Source organism: Poecilia latipinna, unplaced genomic scaffold, assembly GCF_001443285.1.
Source record: "Poecilia latipinna isolate Pla-1442-1.1 unplaced genomic scaffold, P_latipinna-1.0 Scaffold3734, whole genome shotgun sequence".
NCBI lineage: Eukaryota > Metazoa > Chordata > Actinopteri > Cyprinodontiformes > Poeciliidae > Poecilia > Poecilia latipinna.
Genome location: NW_015116350.1, coordinates 2,098 through 11,844, shown reverse-complemented (window position 1 = coordinate 11,844; position 9,747 = coordinate 2,098). Strand labels below are relative to the sequence as shown.

The window sequence follows — 9,747 nt, the reverse complement described above, 5'->3', positions numbered from 1 at the left end:
AATTTATCATTGTTTATTAAACTCTGAAAGCTGAGAGGCTTCGTTAATATTCTGTCCTAGAAGGTTAGATGGGCCCTTTTTTTTGAGCCCCTGCCCCTGTAGTGGCCTCTGCACGGCCCTGAGGAAGGCTTAAATTGGACCAGTTTGTTTTGCATTTTTCAGTTCAGTGAAATTCTGTTTTATTTAAATTGTTCAGGGTCATTTTGAGATTCATTCATTTATACTCAGCAAAATGGATCAAAGTGACGAACTTGAGTTAACTTATCTAGAAAAAAAATAGTTGAATAAAAACCTCAGTTGACGGAAAGCAAATTTTAACATAATTTGTTCATGCTGAGTGAAAAAATGCAAAATAAATTTACTGAATGGACATCAGTCTAACACGAAATAGTTTAATTAGTTCAACTAACTTCTTTGTCAGTCTAATTTGAAGAAGTTGGGTTAACTCATTAATTTTATCTTATATGTTTTTTTGTTTTCAATTAACAAAATACAATTATGTGGAACCTGTTGAAAAGAAAAAGTACGTTAAGTAAGGATTCATTTGGAAAGACTTCTGTCAACATTTCCTTTACCTCTGTATATTGTTGCCAGTTTAATCCAAGCAAAACTTTCATGTTTAATTTGAAATTATGTCTAAATTATTTAGTTCAGCAACAAACCAGCCTGCTCAAGGTCGCTGCATAATTCTGCTTTTGATATTTCAGAAAGTACAGCGACCCCAGCGGAGCCCCGGGCTTTGGCTCCACATGAGGCAATCAGTTTGGCCCAAAATAGGAGGTCAGGCTGCAGAACGGCTCGCTGGGTGTGAAGGAGAAACAACAAAAAGGAGAAAAACTCCAACCACAGAGAGGTGAACAGCGCAGAGACGGACTGAGGCATAAGCAAATCAAGCTGCTAACATTTCTACATTTTCTTCTCAACAGGTAATCACTTTTTTCTGTCCACATCCAATTAAACTGTTTTTATTTTTAAATAAATTCTCTCAGTCTGTGTTGAAGCACTGAAAACTCTGAAAGATCTATTTTGTAAGTCCAAGAATATTTCCTTCAATCTGAGGCAGACCACAGCGTCTCCAGAAAAAACAGAAGAAAAACTAACTGCAGGCATTTAACCAACTTCACTAAGCCTGTAACCCGTTCAGTCATCCAGCCACTGGGGGCGCTGTTACGAAAGGACTGTCTGTGCATGACTGGAGTGGAGCTGAAGCTGTCTACCTTTACGTCCCAAAACTTGATGAAAACATGATATGGAGATTCCAGCTTCAGCGGTGAGTTGCTTGACATTCAGATTGTTTCGATGCTTTTGCTGCGGGTTGTTAATTTTACGGTTAAAATCTGCTTTTAGGTCCTGTTATTTCTGTTTACGGGACGGAACGCCAAAGTGGGATTTAATTGTTTTTGCTAAGTTTGTGTATAAAACAATTTAAAATACTGAAATAGGATTATTGGTTATTTTTATTGATCTCTTACGGTTTCTTAATAATTCGGTTTAGCTGCCGTTGACATGTTTATTGATCTTCCGGGTGTTTTTGACATATTTCGACATGCTAGTGCTTGTGCTGCTGTTGATGAAGTGCCTATGATGCTTGGGTTTAATTCCGCCTTTTGCCAATAGACTATTGAATGAATATTTGATGAAAAACTGATGTTATTCATTCTTATGATTAATGAATTAATTTTGCTGACCTTGTTTAAATGTCTAGGTTTTTCTTTTGTTTTTGCTTAAAAATAAGAACCTTTGAACTACGTTGATCTACTCCCACCGTTAAGTGAGGGGCTTGTTTTTGTCATCAGAATAATTTTATTTGCATGTAATTATATGATGTCCATTAATTTACGTCTTTAATACAGTTTTGCCATTTAAATTTAAAAAGTTTCAGAAATGATGTTGGTAATGTGGTTGACCTGATCTGAACCATCCATTGCATCTGGCTGGATGTTCAGGAAGGTGAACCTCCGCCCCAGTCTGCATCAGAACAGAGAGTTTTCTTCTGTTTTGTTGCAGACATGATGTTCACGCCCAGCTCTCCGCCATCTGTTCTCACCAGTCAAGCTGTCTTGGCAGCGCCTCGGTACCAGGATGCTGCATGAACCCCGTCTCCACCCGAAAGCTTTCTCTGCCCCCATCAGATGCTTAAAGCCAAACATGTTCAACAAACTGACAGGATCACAGGCATCAAACTACTGAACTCACAATTCAGCGTTTCTGCAGAGACATGGAGACGTTCCCCGTCTAAAAGCTAAAGACGGTCGATTCAGTTACAGAAAAAGAACAAAACCGATGAGAAAAACTAACATATTTAGTTTGTCAAACCTGTAACATGCACATTTTTTCAGTTTTGATCATCAGTGGGCCTCCCATGCATGTTTTAGATGTTTTTGTGCTGCAGGACTCCTGATCCTTTTCAATTAACCAATTTAAAATATACTTTATTGATCGCAGTTCCTGCAGCAGTCTGTATTACAACAAATTTAAAGACGCCTCTGACGGAAGACACTTTTTTTATGACAGTTTCATGAAGAATATTGTCATGGTTATTATTTTTCTTGATTTTAGATAAAAAATGTAAACTATCTGCAGATGGGGAGGCATTAAACCTGCAGGTGACTAAACCCTCAGAGTGGCCTAGTTAAAACCTTAGAGCTAAAAGCAGCTGAGCATGTGAAATCAAAGAGGTTTCCTGGAGGAGATTCCCACGCTTTGTGGGTTATTCTGCATGAACTTTGGGTTTGTTTTGCTCTCCATCGCTACGGAAACCTGGGCAGAGTCGAGCACACAGTTTGAAAGGCTTTGAAGTGCTTTCTTTTGTTCCTGACAATGAGCGACAGCTGCAGAAAACAAAACACATTTTCCTTTACTTTACTCAGATTTGTTTAAATATATTTCAGAAATTTATCATGCAAGTTAAAAAGCAGAAAAAGGCCAACAAGAGAAAACTGGTGGTTAGTTCTGAGAAACGCCTCAGGAGCTCTTGTCCAAATGCCAGATCAAAAAAAGAGAAGTATTATTGATGCAGCAAACAAGCCATCACCTGTTTACAAGGTGTTGCTGCTCCGCCGGGCCTCTGTGGAAATCTGCAGAAACACTTTAGCAGCTGTTTGCTGCTGACTGAAAGCTGCAGAAACTGACAAGAAATGATTTTGTTATTGATCCACTCAGGTTAAATAAAAAAAGGTCAGTGATGCTTTTCTGTCTGCAGACTCAAAAAAGATAAATATCACAAAACGACGTGTGCAAAATACGCAAATTTATTAAAGTGATGCAGTAAAATGTGAGACTTTTGCAGCTTTTCTGTTACTATAAAAACATTCGAATCTGCAGAGATCCAACAAATCAATTGTTCTTCAACTTAAAATGTCATGTTTAAAACGGATTACAGTCACCAGCACATTTGCAAATAAACATTTATTAAAAGTGACAGCATTTATAATTTGGGAGGATCAGAGATTTTTTAAAATAAACTCAGACATAAACAAATGATTAGATCTATTTTTACTTTTTTTAAAATAATGACATTTTCTTTATAGGTTTGATTGATGCTAGTTGCTTATCGTTATAAATTGACTTTTGAGAGATTTCTATGCTAATATTTTTTCTTCAATACTCATTTTTATTCAAAACTTTTATGTCAACAAGCGACATGTTAATTTTAAACTGTAGATGAATTAAGCAAATGTAAAGTTGCATTTTATGATCGATTAAGATGAGATTCTTCTGAAACATTGAGTGTAAAAAAGGGGAAGCATTTCCACAGATAATAACCTGCAGTGTTTAAAACCACATCTTCCTCATTGATTCTCTTCACTTCGTTTAAATCCTCCGTACTTTTCCCGTGTTTCTGATTCTTATTGTTCCTTCCTCACAGGCATCATCCTCTTCCTCTATTTCTGTCCCAGTGAGCGTCTCCGCTTTGCTCTTTGTGTTGCTGTAATCCTCTTTCTGCACAGCGTTAATCTCCACCTATATGCAGCCGCAGGCCGCTCCGATGGCCGCTGGATAACTCCAACGTGCGTAGGAGAAAGCGGAACCGGGTGCGTGTGGGTCTGAGTGCTCAGTTTTTAGGAGGTTTTTGCTGCTTTACTGTTAAAAATGGGGGAAAACTGAGGAAGAATCGACCCAACAAGGCTGAATGAATGCTGCACGTTTCACTGCAAAAACAATTTTTGTCCAGTTTCTGCTGCAAATATTTTAGTCAACTTGAACTGAGACAAAAGTAACTTTTCAGCAAGATTAATCAGCTTGTTTTCAGTCAATACTTCTTGAATATGGATGCAAAATTTCTAGTTACTTTGGCAGATTTACTTTCACAAAACAGGAGAAATATCCTGTTAAAAGTTTAAAAAATTTCTAACAGGATAACTCAATTAACTGTTAAATTAACTGTGTAACAGTTCATTTTAAGCTAGTTTAGTTATTTCACGTGTACTAAGATAATAGTGTAAAAAACTGCTGGACTATTTGTCCCACCAACACCCAGCTGACGTCCGGCAGGACGAAGAAGAATCGGTGGAAGTGATTCTTTGACTTCTCTGCTCTTTGTGTTTGTCATTTTGAGCATCTGCTCTTTGTAAGGCTGACCTCACTCTGCGCTCGTCGTTCTGGACCTCATTACTCTCTCTGTGTCTGTTTGACAGCAGAGTCCAGCCTGGACTTCTGGACCTCATTAGTTTTCCAATTAGCTGGTGTCATCTGTCACCCGTCCTCCCGGTTACTTTGGCCGCCCTGATTCGTCTCACCAGGAACAAGCGGACTTACTTTTATTGAAAGTTTTTCAGGAAAAAAGATGAAAGTTTGGCTAAGAGATTTTTAGATGTAGATGTTCCCATTTAAATCAGTAATTATTATTTAATGTTACACACAGAGGTGACTTTCTTTTATTTTAAGATGTTTGTCATCTCTATGAATCACGTTTGAGGTCAATTTTCAACACTTCTCAGAAACCACAATAACTAGTGCAGGGACTTTAAGTCATTAATTTTTATTAATTATCCATCCATCCATCCATCCATCCATCCATCCATCCATCCATCCATCCATCCATCCATCCATTTTCTGAACACCCTTGTCCCTCAGTGGGGTCGGGAGGGGTGCTGGTGCCAATCTCCAGCTAACGTTCCGGGCGAGAGGCGGGGTACATCCTGGACAGGTCGCCAGTCTGTCGCAGATTAATTAGATTTTAATTAATTGAAAAACCTTTTGTATTCACTCGTTTCTGGAGCACCTGTAAAGCTACATCCGCTAACAACGACAATGAACTACGAAGCTGCTTCTCTGATCCCACCGGGATTAATTTCTGCTTCTGACTGATCAGATTGGACGCTGGAAAATACGATTCCTGTGCTAAGAGGAGTTAGCACAGCAAAGCTATTCAAGCCAAAAATAGCATCTCAATGCTAAACATGTAGCAGCTAATGCTAATGTTAGCGTCCACAGTCCAGATTTCTAAAGAAGCTCCTAGAAAGCTGAATTTACTCCAATCTGACAGCTGAAGAACAGATTAAAAACTATAAATATCTTTGTTGTTGAGCTAATTTATCTAATTATTCAATAATTTAGCAGTAAAAATGGTTTTTGAATTGAAAATGTTACTGAATTTGTTGATGGCTTTTGGTTAAAATGCTGATGGCGCATGAGAAAACTCAGATATATTTTCCTCGATTCTTCCAGTGAACCATCGTCACTCAGCTCGTTATAAACACGGTCAACACTGCAAAAACACAAAATCCTACCGAGAATTTGTGTCTAGTTTCTAGGGAAAATATCTCGGTAAACCTAAAATAAAATAAACTAACTTAAAAGTTTTAAACAAGATAAAGGAGTTTGTTTAAAGTCAATAAAAGTACTATTTCCACTGGCAGATGATTTTCCACTTGTAACAAAGGAAAATGTTGCCAGAGCTTGGCAACATTTAACAAATTTAAAATTTCAACCTTTCTTATTTAAAAGATAAACTGTTTTGGTTTTAATGAGACATAAATCTCACTAAAATTAAAGTTTTCTTTAAACGAGATACAGATGTTGAATTTATTTAGAAACTCTGGCAGTTAAACACTCTACTACTTTTAAATCGATAAAAATGATTGACTTAAGGTCAGCTTTGTTCCTTTTCAGTAAGGTTTGTCTTATTTCAAGTGTTTTTAAGACAGAAGTGGAAGTTGAGACTTTGTGTTTTTGCAGTGCAGGCAAACGGCGGCGCGCCCAGTCCGACCAGGACGGCGTGTTCTCTCTAAACCACCACAACTGATGATTGTTTCAGTAGTTTGAGAAAAGTCTTCCAACAAAGAGTCAAACTCTCAGCAGGGAAAGTGACGTGAAACAGCTGCGGTTTAATAATCGCTGGTAGAAAATAACTGTCATCTAGTTTATAACAGGATTTTTGAGGTTTGCATAGCAGTCACACCCACATCTCAGCCACACCGCAGCAACTGGCAGAAACCAAGAAGAAAAACATTAGAGGTGGAGCAGGGTTAAAAAATACATTTTCATTACAACATCCGGAAAACTGGGGCCATTAAATAAGGATTTAAATGGAAACGTGCAGCTTTGCGTCCAGCGTTTTACAGTCAGGAACAATTATATCGATTGTTTCACTGTTTTCTGACTGAACCAAGTTATGCAGTAAAACCAAAGGACAAATAAAAACAAAGGGCCAATTTATGAGAATAAAGTCAGAATATCAGTCGAATAAAGATTTTATTTTACAGTTTTCTATGAGAGCAAAACTCATCAAGTTTAAGATTCTTGGAAATAAACTCAGTCGTTACCGAATCCTTTAAACGTACTGCTAAGAATTTGATGCTGAGATTTTAAAAGATAAAATGTTTATATATTTGTGGACCTGATACCAAAGTATAACTTTACGAGAACATTCCTCATTTTACATTTTTATTTTTGTGTGTAGAAATTAACTTTTCTAATATTGCGATTTCATTCTGGTTGTGATTTTATTTTAACATTATTTCATCTTCATTGTTGTAAGTTTTATTTTTGTGAAATGTACAATAAGTTTATGGTATTTGGACTCCATTCTGTAATTTTTCTGTGTTTTAGTCAGACCTGAAGACGCGGCTGCAGTAATGACTGAAGAGAAACTCATGGACGAGTTTCTTCTGGGACGTTTAATCCTGGAAATGCTCTTCTTGTGATAGCAGGCTGACTTTGTCTTTGTTTTTACAGTTTCAGATAGTGATATCTACATTTCTCATGATAAACCACATAGACACAGATTTGTAGATACAACTTAAGATTAGAGAGAAACTTTTAGTTTCACATTCCTTTGAACAAAATCTTTTCCTTTGTCCTATCCAAGTTGTGAAAACATAAATGAAGTATATATTAAAACCAGAGAGGTTAGCATTATATGTAATATGATAATAGATTAAACCAATGAATTTTGGTTAAAAAGGTACAAACTTAATGTTTTATTGTTTTCTCATCATTTCAACATCCTATATCCATATATTGTTTGATATATGTTTCCTATTTATTCCAATGTTTGAAAAAAGTTTAACTTTAAGTTGACTGAATGTTATATTTTCCATTTTGTAGATATTTGCTGCCATGTTAGGCTGTTCTCAGGCAGAAGACCGACTTTGTAACCGCCTTTATGTGGCTGTGAATGTCCAGGCCTGAGTCCACCTCTAGTTTCCAGCTGCAGTAACTGAAGCTGTGCGTCGACTCCGGATCGTTCCTCTTTAGGTCCAAAGATAAAAACTTCAGTTTCTGTTCATCTGGAGAAAGTTTTATCTCCTCCATCACTGATTTAAACATCTGATCGGTGATTGGATCCCTGCTGACACCGTAACGTAGAGCTGAGTATCATCTGCGTCGTTATGGTAACTAATCTGATTACTTGTTATGACCTGAGCCAGCTGGAGAACCCCAGGACTGAGCCTTGGGGTTCCACACATGATTTTTCTCAGCTCCTTTGAAACGTTACCAATTGAAACAAAGAACTTCCTGTTCTGTGGGTCAAACTGGTTGGTTGTTTAATTTTCAGCTGAATCTGGTCCGATGATCTGTTCGTCCTAAAACCTCAGACATTCAGTTTGTGATCTCCACGGTTCATCCGCCCGTCTGAACCGTCAGCAGTTTGAGAACGTTCTCCAACCATTGAAGTCGGGCGGACAGTTGTGTAACCGCCGCGCTGTCATGACTGTCTGCGGGGAGATTCTCAACCAAACGCCGACACAAATCCTGGCTTTTATGTGCCTTGTTTTTGACACATGTTTATTAGTTCCCCTCCTGGTTGTGTTCGTTCTGCGTCGTGTCGGCGTCTGGAGCCTCTTGTCCTAGAAATCCTCCCGGACTTCTGGATGGAAATGAGGAAGTTGGGAACGCCGAGGCGCAGACGTGTCTCTGAGCTCCTGCTTCGGATTCTGGATGCTCCGGTTCACGTTCATCCACAAGGACCAAGTAGATTTTATACAATTTGGCCTTTCATCCACACATAATCTCCATTTAAATCACTAAAAACGACTGATGATAAAAGCTCCGGCCAAGGTGAAGATTTGTGAATTCTCCTTTTATGCTTTTGCATGTTAGGCGGCTGCAAGGAGCCCCCACACCACCAGGGGGCCTCCTAGAGCACCAAGCCAACATGATAAGAATATTTTTAAAATAACATTACAAACTATATTCTATTACACACAATTTCTATATTACTGTCATAGTTTTATAGTCTCTGCAGGATATCAGACTGATCAGCTTGTTTACTGTAAATTTAGTGTTTATTAGCTAATGTTACTTTCAAATACTTAAAATTCACATAAATCCCATTCTGCATTTCAGAATCCAAATATTTTTTTAGTTTGCTGCTCCTGTAACATTAAAATAAACAGCCATAATAATTACAAATTATGCTAATGATAGTTACACTCTTAGGAAAGATAAAGTGTCTGGTGTTGACATGTTGGTAAGAGGGGCCCTTCTTAAAATCTGCTTAGGGCCCAGAAATGCTTTGGCCGACCCTGTGTTTGATCATGCAGAGAATGAAAGATGGCTGCTTCCAGAAAAAGGCAGATTTTTTTTTGTTCAGACACTTTTTACTTGTTTCTTTTATACGCCCAGCTGCTTCAATACGTTGAGTTTCAAAGAAAGAGATCAGAGCTGTCCCTCACCAACATGGAGGCTCAATGCCATTCAGCTGCCATGTTTGATTTAACAAGATTCCCAGTGACTTCATATTCTAACACTGCATTTAAAGGCAGTTCAACCCCTCTATCTAAACATCCTGGCATCATATTTGGTTTCTAACAGGAAGTGGTGGAGGTTTTAAGGTTCTGATTGGCTGACAGGTTTTAGCTTAGCGCTGCACTGCCCCCTACGGGTTTGGCATGTTTAAAACACGCTGTAATTCAGCAGCTCTGTGTGGATGAACACTTCTTAAACCAAGATTATTTAATAGTAACAAGTATCTTGTTTTTCATCATTTTAAAAATATCTGGCCATGTTTGGACAGAAAAACTGGACAAACATTAAACATGGCAGCAGTCCCATGATTCTCTTCTAGGTATCCAAAAAGAGAAACATTTGATAAGAACATGCTGCCTCCTACGTTGAGGAATGATGGATTTCCCTCTTTGTTCTCGTCCGTTTCTGGGTTGCTTTGTGGGACAGGAAATGTGCTTCCAGGCAGCTTTATTTTAACATGAACAAGAAGTTTGTTGTTACGGATAACCGGAGGGATGACTGAGTGTCCTCCAGCAAACCTGAGGTGCAAAGCATTTATTTTAATCTAACAGG

At 38.1% G+C, this 9,747-nt stretch overlaps 1 long non-coding RNA gene across 1 annotated transcript; it reads left to right on the top strand.

Moving 5' to 3' along the window:
• The first annotated feature begins 1,034 nt into the window (after positions 1-1,034).
• Positions 1,035-3,278, top strand: LOC106941539 (uncharacterized). The gene is made up of 2 exons (XR_001423394.1): positions 1,035-1,270; positions 2,008-3,278. It is a non-coding gene; the product is annotated as an uncharacterized LOC106941539 (long non-coding RNA).
• The last annotated feature ends 6,469 nt before the right edge of the window (positions 3,279-9,747 follow it).